The 24,545-nt window shown below is 34.0% G+C and overlaps 1 protein-coding gene and 1 long non-coding RNA gene across 10 annotated transcripts in view; both read right to left on the reverse strand.

Annotated features, from left to right (window-relative positions):
- Nucleotides 1-24,545, reverse strand: part of CACNA2D1 (calcium voltage-gated channel auxiliary subunit alpha2delta 1) — a 487,462-nt gene that overhangs the window by 264,248 nt on the left and 198,669 nt on the right. The window lies entirely within an intron of this gene.
- On the reverse strand, nucleotides 678-15,649 carry LOC116550412. Its single transcript, XR_004268393.1, has 3 exons — nucleotides 14,760-15,649; nucleotides 13,031-13,036; nucleotides 678-688 (listed from the first exon to the last, which is right to left on the reverse strand). It is a non-coding gene; the product is annotated as an uncharacterized LOC116550412 (long non-coding RNA).

Here is a 24,545-nt window from a genome sequence, read left to right on the forward strand (position 1 = left end):
GAAGGGACTGGCCAGCTTTCCACGGTTTCTTTTATATGGTTACTAATCCCAGTGGCCAGGGCTCTACCCTCATGACCTAATCTACTCGCAAAGGCCCCACCCTTTAATACCATCACCTTGGGGATTAGGGTTTCAGCACGTGAATTTATCGGGGAAATAAGAATTCAGTCCATTGCAACAGTGAAAAAATTACTACTCACATTTGAAAAGTAAACTTACCTATCTCTTCTGAGAAAGCCTTTCTTAATCTATGACCACCCTTCCTAAATTGGTGAAATAATGCTCTTCTATTTATGATACAAGTCAATAGTTAAGACGCCTATTTAGTGCTGTATTGTACCCTCTCATTAACCAGTCATTAGGTGCAAGTTTTCCTCAGGGAAGGGGCAAGCCCTTGGGCAAGGTGGCTTTTTTTTTTCTTTTTTGTTTAAGACCATCAACTGTCAAAAACTGGGAGAGTAAGGATCTCAGTCCTCAGAGAAGGCTCTGAGTGAGCAATACAGCACACAATATCCAACTTGGAAGTTATGGAATTCTGGAATAAAACTGTATCATCAGAAATCAGAAAAAATAACTTAAAATAATGGACATAGTTGACACATCCATTTAAAATAAAAAGCACTGTAAATGACTGCAGCCAATCCTTATACATACAACAGATTCTGTTTATAATATATCAAAATTATTACTTGTAGCAAGTTAAATATCAAGAAAATCAACTAACTCTTCAATTTCCTGGTAACAGTCTTGTGACCTAAAATAATTTATAAACATCAAAAAGGTGAACTATTATAAAGTAATCTAAACAACAGAATTTATCATTTCAGCTTTATCAACATTCTCTTCCTCCTTTTGGTAAGACATTAACAAAAAGAAATATCATTTAAGTCAGCATCTCAAAGAATAATTAATTCAAAGAAGGTTTAATAAAAGCATTTAGTCTTAATGTTGAAACCAACCCAATAGTCCCACAGAGAGTTTTTGGCTAAATACAGAAATTGACCCTCCTGGTCTTAAAGTTTAAAATTTACATTTGTCTTACCTAAGTTTCTTCCTCAGGAAAGGAATTTCAGGCATCTCCAAAAAAAGGATGAAAGAAATGAAACTCTCCAGATCACCACACCTAGACATGCTAGACTGCTCATTTAACGTAATTGCTTACTCTTGGCCCTCCATTATTCCTGTTTATTTACACATCGATTCATTTGTTCCCTACTATATAAAACCTTAGTTTTATTAGTCGGGGAGATGGATTTGAGGCTGAGCTCCCATCTCCTTGGCTGCAGCATCAGGTTAAAGCCTTCTTCCCTGGCAATACTTGACTTAAGTCATTGGCTTTCTGTGCAGTGAACAGCAAGACCTAGACCGAACCCCAGGGTGTTTCAGTAACAATATCAGAGCCATAATAGCAACCAAGAAATCTTGTAATTTCACTCCAAATACATCAAGAATTTGAGTCTCTACATTAGCATTTCACATTCCATGAAAATAAATATGATTTCTTAGAAACTTGAAATATGACTTAGCAATAAATATTACCTAATATATAATATAATAAAACTCTAATGTAATTCATGTATGAGTTCTTTTATAATTATTTTTTTAAATGTTCTTTTACATTTTATCATGTTATATTAGGCATTTAAAATAATTTTAATTAATACTTCTTTAAAATTCAATGCCATAGTCTTTTGATTGCCTCATTTTTCTTATTGACCATGATTTCTTCTTTTATGTCAAAATCTCCTTGACAGAAATTATTTTCTTAAGTCACTAAAATTCAGAATTGGCTTCACCCAAAAAAGAATGTTTTTCAAATTAGTTCTATTAATAATTTTGCATCTTGTTTTTATAGTGAGACGCATTTATTCTGATATGCCACAGAAAATTCTATGCAAGAAAAACATCTACTAGAATCCAATTCAATTTGGCGTAAAAAAAAGACAAAAAAAAAAATCTTAATTGTACCTCAGAAAATAATCTTAACTAGTCCAAAATCATTTTGCCTCTAATTGAGATCTTTCTGCTCAGTTTACTTTGTCACTTTATCACACATTCCTTGGCCATACTGTCTAACTACAAAACCATGGATCTTGTTTCTTTATATAGAGACTTGTAAATAGCCAAATCAATGGAAAAAAATGCATCTTAAATGAAGCCTGTGGTAGAAATAATTTTTCACAGTGGTATGTCAGTTCAGGATCAATTTGAGAAGTTCCCAAGCCTAAAACAATCCAAAGGAGAGGTCATAAGAACCCAGAAATAAGAGCTCACCAAAGAAAAGGTCACCCAACTATTTTCTTGTGTGGAAAAAAAAAGGTGTGTCTTTGCAAAGCTCTACTGCATTAAAATTCTGTTCTGGAAAATTTTTTTATTCACCGAACATTCACTCCTCTTTTTGTTTTCAAATATGCCTTATATTGTTTAACTTCCTCACCACACAAAGCAAATCTTTCTGGGCAGAGTAATAACAATAGAATACGAAGCAGTTTATCAAAATCAATTTGGTTTGCTACATATTCATGAGATATTTTATTGTAAATATTCCAAACTTTCCTTTTCCAAAAATCAAACTGCTGATTTATTTTTTCTGTAGCTTTATGAAGCTTGTAGCATCACAATAATGACAATTTACTCCTAAGAAGGGTTTCATTTTGTCGCATATTTCACCTATCCAAAGACCAGATTCCTAACAAAATCAAGTAGCTAAAGCACCATGAATCCAAGAGGAAAGACTAAAAGGACAGAATGTCCTGGATAGCAAAGAAACATCCATAAACAAGAAACTTAAAAAAATTAGTAAATGTATCTGTTGAAAAAAACATAGCTACACATTCTAAACTTCTTAATCTTCAAACTGCTGTAAGTCTAAATGCAAGAAAAAAAAAAGAAAGAAAGAAAGAAAAGAAAGCTGGGTAATCCTCCAATAATTAGATTGTCTACAAATACAGTGTTGAAGATATTTTTAGTTACGTTATATGACATTGTTTTTATGTCAAACCAGAGGAGAATTAATGTATAGCTGCCTAATTTATAAGGTGATATTTCCTTTATTTTCATAATGGCTTTGACCAACTCCATTAATGACAGAAGCTCAGAGTCTTTTCATTAGTATCATCTTTCTGACTGACCGAGCTTGTGAGTAAATTTTTTATTTGTTCCTCTCAAGTACCTTTTTCCTGGGCACTTAAAACAATATACTTTTGCAAGACATACACACGAGGTGACAGTATCCTGAAGCTGTAAGATTTAAAACAGGAAAATCAACTAAAAAAGATAAACAGAAATTAAGATTTTTTACTTCCTGTTACGTTGATGTCTGTTACATTCTGCCTTTATATATATATATATACACACACACACACACACACACACACACACACACACACACACATATGTACATACATATACACACACACACATATATGAGGAAAACAACTGAGTATGTCTTCAGGATATAAAGAAATTTCATGGCTATGTTGGAATACATTCAATCCATTTCCAAAGTCAACTAAAAAGTTTCAGGTTTTTTTTTTGTTTTTTTTTTTTTTTTTTTTTTTAGTGAAACAGAGGTAGAAAATTTCAAGTAGAGCTATAATTTCAGTGGTTATGCAGTTGTCATTATACTGTTGCCAAAAACTGAAGATCTGTCAACATTCATGATAAGGTTTCACCAAAAAAAAAAAAAATCTTTATCATCATAATGAGCATAGGTCTAACATTATTTTTAAAATAAAAACCAAAAATAAATTTAAAGCTATTAAAATTCTGAATAGTTCCACAGTTAAATATATCACTAACACTCCATTTTTAAAACTACTTTTCAGTTATTTTTCCATCATTTTATTTGCCACCATCATCATCACTGACCTACCTACGTGTGCTGAACTTTTTTTTAATGTGGGAACCACTATGTAGGGATTCACCAAAACTACATTATTTATTATTTAACCCTCAGGAAAATCCTTTCAGGAAAGTACTATTTTTGTCCTCACTTAAGGTGCAGGAAAACAGGTTCATAAGGAGGCTTGCTCTCTTATTCAAGTTCAGACAACTCGTAAACAGTGAATAAATGAAGACAGTTTCCTTCCAGACCTAGAAGTACTAAGCCTGAAACACTGCTTCTCTTAGTAAACAGCAAAGTAACTTGCAGACTTTTTTCCACATTGTTTTCTACTTGATAATATGTCCTGGTAAAAATAACAGCACCTCACTATAAAATAGAAGTGTAGTACTTGTCTATATCACATAGTTATAGATTGTTATGAATTTATTAATTATGAGGAAGGAAGGAAGTACAGAGTCAAGATGAGTGATCTAATATTAACTAAAAATGTCTTTTCTCTGTAGCAGCTAAGGAACAGACACAACGTGCATTGTGTGTTGTAAAACTATACTAAAACTCAAGAAATTGAAGTTACTTAAAGCTTTTAAAGTTTAGTGCAATGTGGAATCTTAAACTCTTATCAATAAACTTCCATCGTTTATTACATTAGAACACACTGATCTATCTACTCATGTATTAATTAAAATCTGGAATAGTTATGTATTTGGATTAATTTTTAAGTGTTTCTATATTACCAAATAAAAATATTAGCCTATATTTAAGAGAAATAAACATACATGGCTAAGTTTTGCCTAAATGCTCTTCATGGGATCCTCCATTTCAAAGGTAGCTTCCTTTCTCTATTCTGTGATGCAAATAGTAATTGGAAATTATGAAAATTTATCAAAAAGATGTTATTAAAATTAATTCACTTGTACAATGGTATAGCCTATGGAATTTACAATTTTCTGAGGTAGTTACCTAGTAAATACTTCTCTAAAAAGTATTAGAAGTATTTGGCATTGCAATGCCTTGAGACCTATACGGAATTCACATGGAAAAAAAGTGGCAAAGGTCAAATCTCTGTTATTGAGTAAGAAATAGTTTTATAGTTTGTGCTAAATTGACAATCACATAACAATACAGCGTACTTCAAATCATTTTATGTATTTTTTAAACTTGGAAGTAAGTGTAATTGATTCCATATATAATTATGTTTTTCAATTTCTGTATCACTTAAATGAAGACGTCATGATCTATTCTGCATCTACATTTGTTTCCAATATTAACAAAAAATCATAAACTTAAGAATTTTTGCTATTTATGTGTGACATTTAATATATAAGAATTAAAAGACTATCCACTGCCTATTTATAAGCAAAGAATTGTAGTAAAATTCTAGGTGACATTAAGTTATGCTTTAATCATTTTAGAAAGATTTTCAAAGGAATGTCATTTTCTTTGGATAGCAAAGACCTAGTCTCAGCTTTTTGAAACATTTAATAAACTAGAAAACTGTCAAAATAAAGTAACTTTAAATGTATACATGCTTAAACAAAAATTATAAGCTTGACTCTTAAATTCCAATTACATTTTCATTATGAAATATCTAAGCAAATTTCTCATCTATGCCTTATGATTTAGTTTTACCTTATTTTGATGAGAACAACATTTAAATACCAATAAAGGTACCTACCAAAGAATAGCATATTCACGAAAAATATTTGGGAGGTAGAAAAACACCTACAGGTTTTCAATGGATTTTATACTTAGAATTGCTATAAAATTATTTCCCTTTTTCATGATATAAAGATTATAGATTTGCTGTTTTTTTCATTAAAAAAATAGAAAGTGTAGCTTTTGACAATAGCAGAAGTCACGGGCATTAATAAAAGAGTACATAAAATTAGGAGGAGTGATACTTGGTATCCACTACAAAACAGAGGGCCCACAGCAGATCTTTAAACTTGCCAATATCTGTTAACATCTAGGAAAATTTTCAGGCACTATTGTCAATCAATACAAAGAATAATCTGAAAATAAGATACTTTTGAGAACTTAATTATGTAGGTCTGATAAAAGTCAATAGGCTGATGGTAATTGTTTTTTTTTTTAATCCCCAAGATGCAGGGGTTGTATTCAAATATCAAGGTAAAGATTTTATGTATGTGACTAATATCTAGTATTACTTACTGTATTAGAAATTAAACTTAGAAATTTTGAATTTACTATTTATAATTCATTTACTAAAAATAACCCCCTTATATGAGTAATAATATATTTTAATGAAAGTATAGATTTTTAATGAAAAACTAGATTTTTAAAATTAGATGAGTAAGAGAGATATAGTTTGAAAACAAGTAATTATTTTAATAACCATTGTAGATAACGGTGGGAAATCTTTTGCGATACTATAATAAAACTCAAGAAACAGAAAAGTTTCTTTCTTTCTTTCTTTTTATTTTTTTTGAGATGGAATCTTGCTCTGTCACCCAGGCTGGAGTGCAGTGGCAAGATCTCAGCTCACTTCAACCCCTGACTCCCAGGTTCAAGTGATTCTCGTGCCTCAGCCTGCCAAGTAGCTGGGACTACAGGCATGAACCACCACATCGAGCTAATATTTGTATTTTTAGTAGAGACGCTGTTTCACCATGTTGGCCAGGCTGGTCTCAAACTCCTAACCTCATGTGACCTGCCCACCTTGGCTCACAGAGTGCTGAGATTACAGGCATAAGGCACTGTACCCAGCCCAGAAAAGTTTCTTACAGATTTTAAGGTTTAGTGCAATGTGGAATCTTAAACCCTATCAATAAACTTTTTCATTCTACACTTGATCTTAGCCAAAAGGCTGAGAAGCGATATTTTTTCATTCTGTGTTATATTAAAGCACATTGGTCTATCTTACACTTGAAGTGTATCTTTTATATTCATGCATGATCTGTACTCTACCAATCCACTGAAAGGGTTTTAAGGACTCCTCATTGTCCTTGGACCACACTTTTGAGAACTGTTACAGTGTTTTAATAGAGAAAATTTTAAACACTCTTGCATTACACACATATCAAATATGATGATTCAGGACTGAATATCACACATAAGACTCACTCCAAACACATTTTTTTTTTCTCGCCTCTGTTAGCTAAAGCATCTGAATCTCAAACACATTTCTACAGTAGATTCTACAGTAGATTTTACCTATTGAGCTATGAGCTGCTTTAGATGTCCAACCTCAGCCAGGCACTGTGGCTCAGCCCTATAATCCTGGCACTTTGGGAGGCCAAGATGGCTGGATCGCTTGAGGTCAGGAGTTCGAGACCAGCCTGGCCAACATGGAGAAAACCCGTATCTATTTAAAGAATACAAAAAATTAGCTGGCATGGTGGCAGGCACCTGTAATCCCAGCTACTTGAGGCTGAGGCAGGAAAATCGCTTGAACCTAGGAGATGGAGGTTGCAGTTAGCCGAGACAGCACTACTGCACTCCAGCCTGTGCAACAGAGCAAGATTTCATCTCAAAGAAGAAGAAAAAAAAAAAGATTTCCAACCTCAGGTTGAAGACACTTCACCCTGTTGTTAAACTGTTGTTAAATCAGTTCACTGATACAAAAAAAAATTAGTTTGCTACAGATTCAGATAGCACATTAAAATAATTTCAAGACAAGTAATAAAGTATTTCCTATACTATTTCTTTTGGGGTAAATAATCATGATTTTGACATGAAGAAAAAACAGTCTGAAAAGCTGAGCAGTTTTGAGTGGTGATTGGTCTGTCCACTTAAATAAAAATGAAAAAAAAAGCTTCCTTTTAATCTATAAATTAAAGGTTTTTACCAGTTTGTAAGGAACACTAGCCCCTAATTAAAAGTAGGTCACCGTCTTTTAGATGATAGCAGAATATGGTTAAAAGAAAAAATAAGCAAAATGGGGTTTCTGTAGGAAGCAAAGAGCAGAATATATCTGTTGCTCACAGAATCCAAATAAGCAGCCCAAACATGAAGTTCAAAGTGAAGACAGTAAAAAGTGGAAGGACCAAGGAGAGTTGTGGTGTGGCAGGGGTTTAGATGATGTTCATCCAGACACGAGACTTCTTAGAAGGAATTTCCATGATAAAATGACCAGAAGCTGACCCGAGTCCGCAATCAGTTGAGACCTGGGTGGCCAGAGAGAACTATCCAAGACTACAGCTATATTCCATACTTACCTGTAACTGCAGTCATATAGTTTTGTATACTCTGCGCGGTTAGAATACAAGGAGACTCAGGACAAACTACCTTGTCCTGTTTGTAGCTTGAGCCACAGGGAAGTCTTCTTAAGACCAAGAGTGTTGGGAGCAAATGAATGAAGGCTGTTCTACTCCATGGATCAAGTGAACCTTCTAATTGTAACCAGAGACCTACCACAAATGCTTTCTCCTTTCTGAAGACTTCCCTGCCATCCTCAAGACACACAACTGCTTATTGCTTTCTACTTTCTAATAGAACATTTTTTTCCGTTAGCATGGGCTATTATCATTTATTATAAAACTGGGCTCTTGAGGGCAAGGATCTTTTCTTATTCATTTTTTTATCCCAAGTATCTAATACAGTACCCACCACATACAAGGTGCTGAATAATTATAATAATTGTTTCTTGAATGAATAAATAAATATCCAATTAAAATCAAAATTAGGGTTTTCTTTTTTTCATTTCATACTTTGCTTCTTTTTTTTTTTTTTTTTTTTTTTTTAAGACTGAGCTTCACTCTGTTGCCCAGACTGGAATACAGTGGAACAAACTTGGCTCACTGGAACCTCCGCCTCCTTGGTTTAAGGGATTCTCCTGCCTCAGCCTCTTCAATAACTGGAATTAATAGGCATGCATCACCACACTCAGCTAATTTTTTTGTATTTTTAGTAGAGACGGGATTTCAACATATTGGCCAGGATGGTCTCGAACTCCTGACCTCAAGTGATCCACCTGCCTTAGCCTCCCAAAGTATTGGGATTACAGGCATGAGCCACTGAGCCCAGACAGTACTTTACTTCTAATGTTTTATCTTAAAATGCTAAATTACTATTAATCTTGTTCTAAAAGAATTTTTATGCTTTCAATGCACTGGATTCCAAAACATAAAAATTCTAAAACTCGCTATACAACTTTCCATTCTTAATCTGCCAGTCTTAGAATTTCTTTCCCCAAGGTATCCAGTAGAGTTGAAACTAAACATACTATATATTATTTGAAAAGTCCTAAGTTTACTTAACCTGGCAAAGCAATTGACATACAGGTCAATTCTTTTCTCATTTACTTTTGGCTGTAGAAAGCAGGAAAGACAGCATCAGGGCATCCTGCACTTCAGTTGTATGACATTCAATAAATCATACCTCAAAATGTAATAATACATTCTGTTTCAGGCTGTTGTATGGATTAGAGTAAAGTCATGTCAAGCATCCAGCTCATGTTCAGAATACTATCGGGCTTTTTGTGTTGTTTTTTACATTCCCTGGCTAGTCCAAGACAGCATCATTTCTCTCGTAAACCGCTGTAATAGCTTCTAATCGGCCTTCCTGATTTCACACTTGTCACCCCAGACTCCACACAGTAGCCATAATGATGCTTCTGAAAATGTAAATCAGTTATGCCACATTCCTGCTTAACCCCATCCAATGACTTCCCGTGGTCCTGCCTGTTAGGGCTGACATGAAGACTCCACCCCACTCCAATTTCATCTCCTAATGTGACATTCCTAATATTACATCACCAGGCTTCTTGTGGCGCCTGAAACATTCCAAACACAATCCAGCTTGGAGCCTTGCTATATCCAAAGATCCCTTGCCTGAAATGCGCTTCCCTTCACTTCCATCACTTTAAGCCTCTGCTCACACATTTCTTTATTCTCTCAGCTTCATTCCAGTCACTATGTTTTATTCACTGCGATTTGCCCAAGATCTACAGCAGTGCCTGATACACTGTGAGCCTCTAAAATCTTTGCCAAATTAATAAATATCTTATTGATAATAATTTCTTAAAATCCTAGTTAGCATGCAGGAGAACTATCAAATCATGGGAAAACATTTTTCTTTATCACAAACTTAAAAATAAGAATAGCTAATATTTATTGAATACTTACTTGCTGTACAAACAGGAAGTACCTAATTTGGACCTCATACAAAACTTACATTATAATCATTGTGCCCATCTGGCAGCTTAAAAAGGCTGAGATTCAGCGATGTTACGTAATTAACCCCAACACAATTAGGAAATGATAGAGTCTGGTATTGAACTGAGGCGTTATGGTTCCAGATTCTGTCTTAATCAATACAATAATTTCCAAACATAACTTCACAACTAAAATACTCTAGTATCCTCACAACATTCATTTTCTTGTAGGGTTCATAAAATCATTTTGATCTACTGTTACAATATGTCAAATGATTTGTTATAATTCAAAGAGTATTTTTTTCCTATCATGTTGGGAAGGGTAAGAAATAAGACAGAACCAGCCAGGCGCAGTGGCTCACGCCTGTAATCCCAGCACTTTGGGAGGTTGAGGCGAGGGGATAACAAGGTGAAGAGATCGAGACCATCCTGACCAACATAGTGAAACCCCATCTCTACTAAAAATATAAAAATTAGCTGGGCGTGGTGGCGCGCACCTGTAGTCCCAGCTACTCAGGAGGCTCAGGCAGGAGAATCTCTTGAACCAAGGGGGTGGAGGTTGCAGTGAGCAAAGTTCAGGCCACTGCACTCCAGCCTGCTGACAGAGCGAGACTCCATCTAAAAAAAAAAAAAAAAAAAAAGAAGAGAAGAAAAAGAAATATAACAGAACTTATTTCTTAGTCTGCCCACACTTGATAGTTCATCTAGGTCTGAGGAGATGCAGCTCCCTGTCTTAACAGAAACTGTGTGAACTGCTCCTGTTCATCAATCATGTAGTGGCTGCTTACTCGTCCTCAGGCCACATGTCTCTCCACATGGCATCTGGGTCTTCCCCTCAGCAAAGCTAAAATGTGCAATGACAGATGAAATGTCTGCTTTTATTTGGATGTGAAATTCAAACCTAAGTTGGAATGCCTCACTGTTGGAAAACAAGCTTAAATCATTAATGAGGCAGAAATTTTATGCCTAGTTTGTCCAATTGACCAAAAAAAAAAATAATAATGCATGAACTATTTAACGATCATGGCATAAAGGTAACACGTGGAATTATATAAACAATCATTCTCTTTCTCAACTTTTTCTAAGGATTTTCCCATTTGCATATTACTTTTTGTCTAAGTGATCTTACTACTTTGCTGAGAAAAAGGGTAAAATGTAGAAAATTAATTAAAATGACAGAAATATCTGTAAAGTTAAGTAACAAAAATTATGAACAGAAGTGTTCAACAAAGAAAACACGGTACAGGCTTTGCTGATAATGAAATTAAGTCACTCCGGATGTAGGAAGGAAATAAAGAGAGAAATTGGTGGAGTAGAGATTAAGAACTAGGTTGATTGCCCTGACAAAGGTAATTGAATGACTTTAATTCTCTGCACTTCAAAAGACTTATTATAAAATTAATCTAACCATGTAGATTATCCTTCCAACTCAAGTTCATCAAATTGTGGTGCTACATCTGAAATTTTTGAACCACCTACCAGAATAGGATTCAAGAATTCCAACAGTCTCTGAAAAATTATGCAAAATTTTGTGCACACATTTAATACTCATTTTACTGGGAAAGATGCACATCTTACATGAATTTTTCAAGGCAATTTATGACCCAATACAGATTTAGAAAAAGCCTATTCAACATAATTGGCATGAATCATTGACATTTCTATATTTGTACACATACAAGTTTATATGGAAGACAAGTTTTGTAAGATATAAGACCAAGACTTTTCTTTTTGGGACGAAGCCATCCTACTACCTAGAGGAATGTCTGTTCATCCTCTATCAGTCTTCAAATTGCCAGTCTTAAAATTGCTGGTTTCAGTAATTTTTTGAAGGAAAAGAGGTATTGCTTCTGATCCCTATTCTCTTTCAAAGTAACAGAATTTCTAAAACGGGTGTTCATAACCCATTTAATTGAATATCAATGCATAGTAATCATGTCTTTCAATGCAAGTGAAAAACTTGATTAGGACTAAGGCCTGTTGAGAAACTAAAAGCTAAAAGGATTATAGCCATCTATTTATTATTCGGAATAAAACCAAACTAAAATGTAAAGTCCATGTTAGGAAATCTAACATAATTGTACTTTAATTAAAAAAAAAAATGTATCAAACAGGACATCGTTTTAAAAAATTATGTCCTAGGTAATTGTCAAGTTTGCTTACTAAGTTGTGAGCCCTTCTTGGACCTCTTTTGCAAAGCTCAGGTGAATAACCACCTTATTTATGGCAAAGTAACTGTCCTAAACCAAAGACTCATTGATATGCATTGATTCACAAAAGTACTAATAGCTCAAAATGTACCCCCAACACCACCACGGCCACCTCTGCTGCTCTATAGCCACCATTTATTGAGAGCTGACTCAACTCTGCTGGGCATTTCACATCTATTTTCTCATTTGTTCTCACAGCAATCCTTCAAGAAAAAGATTGAACTGAAGCTGCATTTTAGATGAGATAAGCAATTATGACCTAGACCTCCTTCCTAGGATGAACACTTTTCCTATTATCCAACCCTTCTAGAGAAAGGGGAGAACTGATTTAATTTTTTAGACAGGTGTGCAGGCTCTGAGACATTTTGTCATTCTGCTAGCATATTGGCTCTTCAGAGGGATCGATTAAAAAGCAATTGAGCCACAGAACCATTGGAGTAGGTTTCCTGAGTACAGAAGAGGAGGGAGCTCATTCAATCATGCATTATATTAGAAATTAGAACCAATCCATAGATGAAAAAAGCAATTCATATCCTATAGGAAGGAGAAATAAACACTATGAGATTCAGAAGAGCTTTGTCCTATAATATTAGAACTAGAAAGTATCTTAGCTCACTGCTTTTCTTGCATCCTTTTATTAAAGGCTATATTTTATATTTGTATGCTTTATTAACTACTAGATATTTTCAACATTTCCTTCTAAAAGAAGAATCAGGTAAGTCAGGCACTGTGCCCAGTTTAACTTGTACTATAAAAGCTGGGGTAGGAGGACTTCCCTTTGCCTCATATAAAATACAGAAAAATATAAGAATTCTTATTTGCAAAAGGACAACAAACGATTTTATATTACCTTAGTACTTATTACTTATCCAAAGTCATGTTAGTAAAGTATGTTTTAAAATCTTGGATACAGATCGGTACAACTGAAAGGTATTATTATAGAGATCATTATAGACCCTAGAATATAAAAAGTTGAAAAAAATAAAAAAGATTAAAACAATATCCATTCCTCACTATGTAAGTGAGATCAAATTCATCCATTCTCAATGGGTTTAGGAATTTCAGCCTGGAAGAACATGACACAGGCTGAGGAGACTTGAAAGCAAATCAGCTGAAACTATTACTATGGTCTCAAATGATTCACAGAGAGCAGGAAAGGGGCTTTAAGAGCCGAGATACACAAGTGCAACTGATCTGAAAGAAATAGAAAATAAATTGTATAAACGGCAAAGTTGAGAACTTAGTATTGATTTTGGGCAAGGCTCTATACCTGGGCCGTGAGAAGATATAACAGAATCATGTATCAGGTTAGTTTGGCAAGCTATTAAAATATCTTCCAACTCTGAAAATACAGACTTATCAATAATAGTTTGGATTCTCTGGATAAACATGTCCCTAGAATGTAGAAGAGAAATTCCTCAGACTAACATAACTTAACAATTGCCTGACAGCAGTACAGCCAAGTGGCTAAGAGAGTTACTCTGGACTTGATTAAAGCGACTTCTGCTCTGCTACTTATTCCAGGTTCATAAACCATTGTTGAAACCTAAAGCCAGAGAGTTTGCAATTTGGAATTTTTTTTAACTTTAGAAAGAAACTACGGTGAATATTCCATATATTTTATTAACATTTCCAGCATCCAGTACTCAAACACATTATTTCTACAGTGACTATTCATACTAAGTATAATAAATAAAGGCTTTATATGTCCTTACCTCAATTTAGGTCAGATTGTTGGCCTCTAAAATAGTTCAAGTCTGTGGAGGGTAGAATTCTAAAATGAATCCCAAGATACCCTAGTGCACGTGTACTCCCTGCTGTGCATGTCCTACATAATAATCCCCTCCCCTAGAGTGTGCGTAGGGCCAGTGAATATGATGGATATCATTCACATTACGTTATATGGCAAAAGCAAAGGGATTTTTGCAGATGTAATTAAGGCCCCTAATCAGTTGATACTAAGTTAATAAAAAAGGAGATTATCTGGGGTGGACCTTTCCTAATCTTATGAATGCTTTAAATGAGGATCTAGTAATCAGAGACTATAAGGAAAAGAGGCTTTCTCCTACTGACTTTACAGAAGCAAGCCACCATGAGTTTTACAGCTGCCAAAATATTTTTTACCAACAACCCATAAATTTGGAAGAGGATCCCAAAACTCAAATAAGATAATAAGAGGCTGACTGGTGAGACCCTGAGCTGAAGATCCTTTCCAGGTAATGCCCAATTCCTGACCTATGGAAACTGTGAGGTAATAAATGCCTATTGCTTTAAGCTGACAAGCTTGTGATACTTGGTTAGGCCTCATGGAAATGCAAGGAAACCCAATCCAAGGTTAGGTCAACTTTTGCTAACAATTAGTTAGGAAAACATTTTAGTTCTTAGAGATTTCTGAATTTTGAAATTGTGAATAAGGAATTGTATGCTTGTATCGTATGACTTGATAAAGTATTTAATTGTTACGAGCTTTAGTTTTCTTATCTTTAAAAGTAAGCCAGTTACCTCATAGGGTGTTGGTAAGAACTCAATAAAATGGTGTATATAAGACACTTGATATAAAACATGAAATTGCCATCCCACTGCAAACTTATTATTATTTTCTACCCTTTGCTCTAAACCAGTGATCTCAATACTAGCTACACATTAAAATCACCAGGACAGCTTTAAGAAATGGCAGTGCCCGGCCCCACTCCACATCAATCATACTGGGATCTCTGGTTCAGGACCAGTACCACTGCAGATTTAAATCATCTAAGATGACTCTAATGTTCTCTCAGATTGAGAATGACTAGTACAAATACATTGCAGAACACCTTGGCTTTTTTAAATTTGGTAGCATTCAATGGGTATTTCTGCATAACTCACCATCAAGAAAGAGAATATTCAATTGCTAAACAAAATATGCCCTCCACTTTACATAATGAATTTTTTCCATTATATATCCCTAGTAGATTCGTTTAGTAGATATGGGTTTAGTAGGTAGCTTCTTACAGTATAACTACTTTTGGAGAACTGACAAATCACAGGCCTAGCCCCCAAAACAAAAGACACCAAACCTCGCATCCCAAGTGCACCAAACTCAAGCCCTTTCAGAGCACATCACTTTCCTTGTTCCCCGAATAATGACTCCATTTGATTTCTACTATTATCAGACTGAATATAGAATGCACCCTGGTCATATATGGCAGTAAAACTCTGACCCACAATCTACGAAGCAACCAACCTGGAAATACAATCCCAATGTTTTTATTTATGTTTTATTCTTTATTTTTTTATTTTTTTGGTCCCTGCTTCCAACTCAGAACCAACCAGAAAATCTAACTATGCCCCTCCGACCAATCACATACCCAGTTTACCTCCAGGTTCTCATGCCAACAATCCCAATCAGAGCACACCGAGATCCTTCATCTGCCTTTCCTTCTCCTCTGTTTTACTTACTTATTTGTTTTTTTTAATATTGACAGGATCTCACTTTGTTGCCCAGGCTGCTCTCAAATTCCTGGGCTCAAGTGATCCTCCCTCCTTGGCCTCCCAAAGTGCTGGGCTTACAGATATAAGCCACTGCACCCAGGCTCCTGCTTTACTTTGGTTTTCTACCAAATGCCTGTGACAATAGCTATTATGCAAAGCTTTGAATAAATTGCTCTGTTTTAATTTGTGTGGTTTTATTTATAATTGCCACAAAAATGTAGGTAAAGGAGGAACATGTTCTTATAAGCACAGCTCCAATTCCTGTTACACTTTTTTATCTATTCATGTAATTTAACTGAATGTTTAAACTTTGCATTGAAGTATAATATCCAGAAAAGGGCACCAAAGTATAAAACTTGGTGAATTTTCACAAACTGAAACACCTGTATAATTAGCACCCAGGTGCAAGAACAGGATATAACTAGAGGCCTTCCTTTGTGCTCCCTTCCAGGCACCACAGCCTCCCCAAGACAAGGGACCACTATGCTGACTTCTAGCATCACAGGGTAGATTGGCCTGCTTTACATTTTATTGAAATAGAATCAGAGAGTAGTATCCACATTTGGTGTCTAGTTTCTTTCACTCAATGTTATTTTTGAGTTTTGTCCTTATTTTTGCATGTTTCCCTTGCAATGTGACACTTCAGTGTAATGAATGCTCCACAAATTTTTATTTTACATTTTATTCTTAATGGACATTTGGGTTGTTTCTAGTTTGGAGCTATTGAAAATTGTGATGCAGTGAACATTCTAGTGCTTGTCTTTTGACAATCTGCGTATTTCTGCTGGAAATGTATCTAAGACTGCCTGTGCTTCACTTTGATAAATATGAAAATTATTCTTTAATTTAAAAAAATCACAGGAATCATGTATTGGTCCTCAACTAAAACTAAAGAAGGAATTTAGTAGCAAATCAGGTACAGCCTAAATCCTGTATTTTATTTCATGGTAATGCTATTTTAAAAGATCATATTAAAAACGTTTATCCTACAAAAAAAGCAACATTGCAGGTATTATGCCATTTTCATTTCTTCTAGAAATATACAGACTATCTTATGTAAAAGGTAATTTACATCTACTGGAAATATATATATCTCCGAGAATACCAGTATAAGAAAAGCATCCTTGGCTTTCTTTTTGCTTAGTATAAAAAGAGAAAGAAGCTTGGATTTTAGGAAGCCTTGAATATAAGCAGGACAAACTTCTCCCTTACATAAGCTGCCTGAGGCAAGGGCCAAGTCAGATTCATCTTTATAGTCTCACATCTGTACCTCTGATACATGAAGAGTCTGGCTAAATGTTTGTGGAATAAATGAATCCCGAAAAAGCCATGTCAGCAAATGTTCCTCTTGAAATGTTCTTTTAATGAGCTAGTAGGACGCTTGATAACATTCATTAAATCAGCCTCCCTAGCCCTTCCTTTTGTTGTTTGTGCTTCTGGCCTTAGAGCTTAGCACTGGGAACCTGCCCTCAGGTCGTGCCCTTCCAAGGGGAGGCTGGAAAGGGCTTGAACCAAAAAAGAGAAAAGAAAGCAAATGTTTACATTTTACCTGTTCTGGGAACACCAACTGCTCACCTCGGCATTCAAATAAGTGCCCTTCAACCCCAAGGGAGGATGGAGAGAGATCTGCTATATTATGAATGTTGCTACAATAGGGCACAAGAAGGAGGAAGAGGAAACACAGGGGAGCCACCGAGCCTGGCAGCTTCCAGAGGCCTCAGAACATTCACATTTGCAGCTGTGTTAGCCGCTTGTTTAGTGGCTGACATTCACCATTCACATTTTTGAAGAGCTATTTAGATCAAATTTTAAAGGTATGTTTTGAGGGGACTGAACACATACCACCATGGTAAACCACCTCAATCTTGTAGATTTTTCATAAATTGCCATTTAAAAAAATCACATTGTATAGTAAGCAGAAATCAGACTGAGGGGGAAAATGTACTAGATGGGATTATTTTTAAAACTGTGCTGACGTTTATTATGCACTTTCCCTCTTCACGGTGCATCCCATAAGGAAAGAGCAAAATCATAAAAATATTAAAGGAGCAGTATCACCCCAACTTCCACCATCATAGCCCAATAAATGCTTACATTTTTTCCTAAGTATTGTAAAGTCTTTGTTCAGATGCACAATTAGAAAAATAATGGTAATCATGATATTACCATTGATTTGAAGTCATGTTATGCATTTAATTGACTTTTTACATTTTACTCTTCCCCAAGGAACACTGACCATATTGTAACCAAGTCTTCATAATATTATTTTTTAAATTATGTAATACCCTACCCACAATAAAGTATAATTCTGTTTTATTACTGTGTGACATTTTGACCACAGAAAGTTTTTTACTATTCCATCTTTGTGGCTTTTTAATATTTTTCCTACTTCTAAAATTATTTTCTGAGAATAAATACTCAGCAATAGGAATATGAGCCGCAAAGTTTGCGTATATTTGTTGTTTTTAAAATGAGTTTCCTTTCCAAAATAATTTTTGCCAGTTTTACAAATTTAAATAGTCAGAATACTAAAATGTGAAACAAATAGCACCCCAATTTAGGAAATCATTCTAATTTGGCTTATACCCATCACATTGCTTACCGCCATCTATAAAGATTCATCTGGATAATGCTTTCATTAAATGATGCATATTTTAAAGTAACAAATGTTCATCTTGTTGTGTGAACTTGGCAAGTCTGAAAATCACCCATTTTCAACAGTAAATTGAGGTAAGATCTCCATAGAGAAAAAGAGTAAAAAGCTAATCTTAGTTGAAAGTAGAACATATGCCAAAATTTGTACTATGGACTTTCTCAGTGTCATCTAATTTAATGCTGCAAAGTAAATAATAATTGTCCCCATTTTTACAAATTGAGACTCGATGATATTAAGACTTGCTGAAGGTGACATAGATTCAGGGTAAAACACAGATGGGGTTGTTTCTACTACAACATTCTAAATACACTAAAAAAAACTAATTACACAAATACTTCAGGATTGCTTTCATGCAGACGTGTCCAAGCATTGAAAATTGGCTAGCAAATTTCTTGTAACAGGGAAGCAATTAACTGATTATTTGAAAAAATACTATACTTTTTTGACTTTGGGTTAATTATAAAGAAGAATCACTTCATAAAACTTATTTTATGTGAAAGAATTAATTAAAAAGCATTATATAGTGATTTCTATATAAAACTATAGAAATAAGTTATTTGAAATAAGAACATTATTTTATTCTTGACATATCACTATTTTCACAGCATGAACATTTCCACAACGTTCCACAAGTGTTCACAAATACTATTTTCCTTTTTGTCAGTTTATTGCTGAAAAGCAGTATACATACAGAAAAGTATATAAATAATTTTTAACAAGGTAAACATATTCATATGATGTATTCACATCAAAAAACAGAAATTACCATTATACCAGAAATATCCCTCATGCTTCTAACACCAGAGATTAGTTTTGCCTTCACAGATTTTTTTTTTAATCTAGCAAAGCTCTGATAAATTCTTTGTGACCTTTATTGAAGTATTCATTTAATTGCTCCTACCTCTTCCATTTCTTCTCTGAAGATAGACGTTTATCCCATGAGATCAAGTAAAGTCGACCTGATGAAAATCGTAATATCAAATTGGCACTGGTAGGGACAACCTTTGAATACCTATCAGTTGGCACATATTATCCAAGATCTTTCTTTCCCACTGTTACAACCATATCAAAACTAAAAAGATTATGTTACACTAAAACAACTCACAAAGAGTAGTTATATTTGCATAACAGGATTTATTCCTGCTTACTTCACTACCATCTGTTTTCATATTCTAAGTCAAAAGATTTATACATTTAACAATCTTATACAGCTTTTCACATGCTATTTTGGAAAGCAATTGGCCCAAATCCTGATTATTTTTTCAAGTATATAAAGTTGTTTCATAGGTAGAATACAAACCCTCAAATTCAACATTTTTTCCAATATAAATAATTTAAATTCCTTTCACAACTGTGAAAAGAGCAATTGCTTCTTCCATTTATGATAAATTATTAATTGAAGTATACATTCAAATATATACTTCCTGATATCAACTTCTTTAATCCTTATTTAGAACATAAAACACTAAACAAAGGAGAAAAATCTTCAATAATTTACTTATATTAATGTTTAGTTTCTCTGAAATGGTTCAAGATGCTTCCCCTAATGGAGAATAAAATGAATTATATGTGGAACTAGATAATTATTGTAATGAAAATGCTAGGATTTAACTACCAAAAGCATATGCATAATATATGCTGTCACATCTTCCTATATTAATCATTTTTAAGTATTAGATTATTTATAATTAAGATTCAGAAACATAAAAAAAAAAAATTTTTACCACCTTACTCATACATCTGAACTAAAATGTCACAGAGGGTACGGTAAGGAAAGTAATTAGATGTTACTCAAATAAGCCTGAACAGTTACCTATTTACATAAAAAAATGGATGTTTGACCTTATGTTGATTAAAGAATCAACTGATGTCGTTATTGGCTCTCTGAAAATTTTATGATTTAGAAGCCACAGCCTTGGAATTTTCATGATTATCATTTTAGGAAAAAAAAAAAATAGCTATTCTCCCGTATTGACAACTTTATACCATTTGACCACAAGGGGGCCATAACTATCTTCTTTGAATTGTTTAAGCATGCCAGGAAGCAGCTAACATTGAAAATAAAATCAATCCATTCTCAAACATTAAGTAAACATAAAGAAACAATTAGGAACATAAAAATCTGATTTTTGAAAGTAAAATGAATATGAAACACATAGGTTTTTCCCATACATGTTACACATTTGAAGCAAGATACTTTTCCCTACTCCTGTCTCCAAAACAGGCACATCTCTGTACCTTCTGAACACACAACAAACTTTTACCTTAAACAGAATCAGTATTAAGTATGATCATTTGTGATAATTGTTAATAAAGCCATTATTGTTCAAGTGCTGCAATTTATCACTTGGCAATAATAAATGCACCTCTACTCTGTGCTAACCTGATGACCTGAGGTGAAACTTGAGAATGAGTAAAATTACCAAAATATGCTCCCCTGGTTATGTGAGCAAACTAAAAAAAGGGAAATAACATCTAACAATGGTATGCTTCAATTATGTTCTTTTTTATTAAAATTACAAAACAGATGGAATGGTAAGCTATACAAAGCAATAAACATTTTGCTCAAATATTCTCTCTGGTACATTCGGCAAAATAAACTCCTCTCTGCAGACAAAAATATAACATTTGTCTTCTGAAAGAAATATTCCACACCAGTGCTAGTATACAGTAGAACTAAACCAACTGCTCCACCGTGGGCCTATGTTAATACTTTAGTGACTTCAAAAATGTTATCCAGAACCCTCACCAAAGGAAAATGAACTTTCACTGATGGGAGGGATGGGCTGCTTTTAAAGCCCTGGCTACATCCTGAGTTCACACTATATCCAATGATCCTTTTAAATTTCCAGTCACTCAGCCCATCCTCACATTATCACTTTAAATTGTGTTATACTAAAGAAGCAAAATGTTGGTAACAGTAATAATAAAGGCTGGAATAACAGAAATATTCATCCTTTTAATGGCATTGATACAAATTCTTAGACTCTTCTAATTTTAAAATTTCATGCCACATCTTTCATATTCATTCCCATGATTTCATAATATCCAGATTTATTTCATTTCTTTAAGATTTTCCTCAAGTGCCAAGCACCACTGACAACATTATGACAAGCCAACTGGACAATATAGAAGAGGGTAAGAATGGCCTGGATGTACTTCTAAAATATTACAGTGTATTGGCCCCAATAATGTCTCTGTATTAAGGAAACGGATGTTTCCATGACTCATTCCCCTCATCTGTCTAACGGAAATGTACTCATCTTCTGCTCTATATGTTGTTGACTATGTGCCCATGAACTATGGAAGAGGTACACATAAATTAAGCCTATTAACCCTCCCAATATTCTTATGTGAAAAGCCAAGGAGTGAACAGAAATGAATAGGCTACCATTTGGCAAAATTCTCAGTTATGCAGGACTTGTTTGTCAAGGGAAAGCAGTACTTGAAAAGAGAAAGCAACACAAAGGAGAGAGGAGCTTCTAGAAAGGAGTTTCCTCTCTGGAAACTCCTAACAAGTTACTGATAAATAGCGAATTCGAATGTGAACCCCAACCTCCTAGGTCAAACTATTTTCTGCACAAATTTTAAGAGCCTTTGGATTCACTCTGTTTTAGGGTAGCTAGCATAGGCTCAGTCCTTTCCAATGGTAAACAGAGGTGGATTCCAGGGGCCAACCTACGTTAAAAAAGTGGTAGTCAATAGTATAATATGGTATCTGTATTCCAAACTGATAGGTATTCTAGACATGCATAACTAATGCACAACAACATCTTTCCTGAACATTTTTCAAAAGACCTTCAACAAGTTGCACCTGACATTCACAAAAGAGCACATTCCCTGTGATAATGCTATTTCTCTCTTTAGTTTTAAATTAAATGTGACATTCATAATTTAATCTCTTCATTAACCAATTGTGTATCAGAAAAATTGACTGAGAGTAAGCATTTTCTTCCCTGATTTAAATTAGAATGGGGAATTCTACCAAACCTATTGAAAGCTTTTGTCCCTTTCTTGTTAGTAGTGTTTCTTACATTGAGCTTTTTATAAAAGGCTATAACTTGATGTAATAACAAAAGTAAAACAAACAAACAAACAAACAAAAAAAAAAACCGAAAAACCAGTATTTTTAAGCTCTATTTGACCACGTTCTTAATATTTCCTCATGGCAGATTCTCATGCCATAAAACTAATTTACCACCTACTGTAGGTGATTTTAACTCTAAATTTTAAAATTTCATGTTGAAGAGTGAAACAACATAATAAATAATCCAATTACTAAAAACTTATTCAAGAGACTCTCCTTCCTCAACCATGGTTAAATCCATTCACCTTTCTAACTCACTATTTTAATCCAATTATAAATAAAAAAGTCATTTAATGAGTCCACTTAAATCATAAACCAGTACGTGTAAAATTAAAAATTACCAAAGTAATTCTATAACCTGGTACTTATTTAAAGTGTCTTTTTAAAATAGTTGGGTATTTACCCAACTCTTACATATAAATTAAGTAAAAAGTACAAACCAGAAAAAATATGTTTTAAATCCTAAAAACAAATTTTACAGGTCTGCCACTCTTAATAAATTTCAAAATACTAAAACTAATGATAATCATTTTCCCCCTAACATTTTTCAATTTGAATAAAGTCAGGAAATAAAAAGAAAATTTAATAACTAACACCTCTAAAGCTAGATCAGCAAATTTTTACTGAACACAACCATCAGAGTGATGTGTTATTGGCAAAACATACAGATATACACACATATATATACTTATATCTGTCTTCTAGATTGCTTTTTTCCTACCTCCAATCTTCTGTGATTTTATTCTATTGGACTATATATCGGGCGTGACTAGGTTGTCTCAAACCTTATTCATTTAAGTACTTTTTATTTTACAACCAAATTATGGACAATTAATCTCACATTAACATCTTGATCTAATTGGATTATTTGCTGAATGTGAATTACAGATTGCAAACTAAAACACACATTAACTAAAGGCATTTGCAAAGATAGGACAGATATTCCTGAAAGAGCTTAATTTCAATATGCCATACCCTATAAGTATACTTACACAGTGTATTCAAATACATATTCAATATTTTACTATGTGTTGGTCACTATGTTAGTTGCTTTGTTATATATTAAAATGAATCAGATACAAAGACATCAAACTATAAAACACATTAGCACAAGTTACATGTGTGCAATTGGTAGCTTACCTGAAAACTAAAGATGTCAATTAAAAAATAAATATAAAATACCGTTAAATGATGTAAACATTACTGCTCATTACTGTTACTCATAGTTGCTTATAGTCACACAATAATTTTTCCACACACAATTTGATGTATATTACAATCCAGTTTTATCCTCTCAACATCTTACATGTTAAATAAAATAGATACTATCTCCTGTTGTGAATGAGGAAATGAAAAGATAGAGGTCCTGAAACTTTGTCACACAGAAAATCACACAATGAATTCATATATGAAGGAAATAAGATTTAAGTAGTCTATCTTCTGGTAGTGTCCCACCACTATCTAACATGCAACATGTCCGCACTTGCTCAAGCTGTTACTAGCGAGGGGATTTATGCTAACCATTTGAATATGTTCTTATGTTTGATGCCTCCATTTGTGAATCAGTCATCCACAACATAGGAGGCAAAATTACATCACACCGGTAGACATTCCCAAATATAATGACACTATTAATCTGTCACATTAAATATGGTCCTATTAAAAAGTGGGTAAAGGACATGAACAGATAATTTTCAAAAGAAGACATATATACGGCCAACAATCGTATAAAAAAAAGTCCAACTTCACTGATCATTAGGGAAATGCAAATCAAAACTGCAATGAGACACCATCTCACATCAGTCAGAATGGCTATTATCAAAAAGTCAAACAATAGCAGATGCTGGCAAGGTTGCAGAAAAAAAAGAGACACGTATACACTGTTGGTGGAAGTGTAAATTGGTTCAGCCACATTCAGTAGTAACTACTCTATTTGCAAGAAGAATCTATGCGTTTTTTGAGAAGAGGAATCTTGGATCTTGATTTAGACACTTTTATAACTTCAGTGTTATCTGTATATCTGTTACACAGAGGATACTAGTTAAATGTTTATTGAAATGAAAACTGTCATCACAGAACGCTACACCTATAGAGTTGGCTCTGATGGATCTGTCTTTGCAGATAGACTAGATGTTGATTGAGAATAAACATGGCAATTG

This window comes from Sapajus apella, unplaced genomic scaffold (assembly GCF_009761245.1).
Source record: "Sapajus apella isolate SASKATOON/1434 unplaced genomic scaffold, GSC_monkey_1.0 scaffold7, whole genome shotgun sequence".
Lineage (NCBI taxonomy): Eukaryota > Metazoa > Chordata > Mammalia > Primates > Cebidae > Sapajus > Sapajus apella.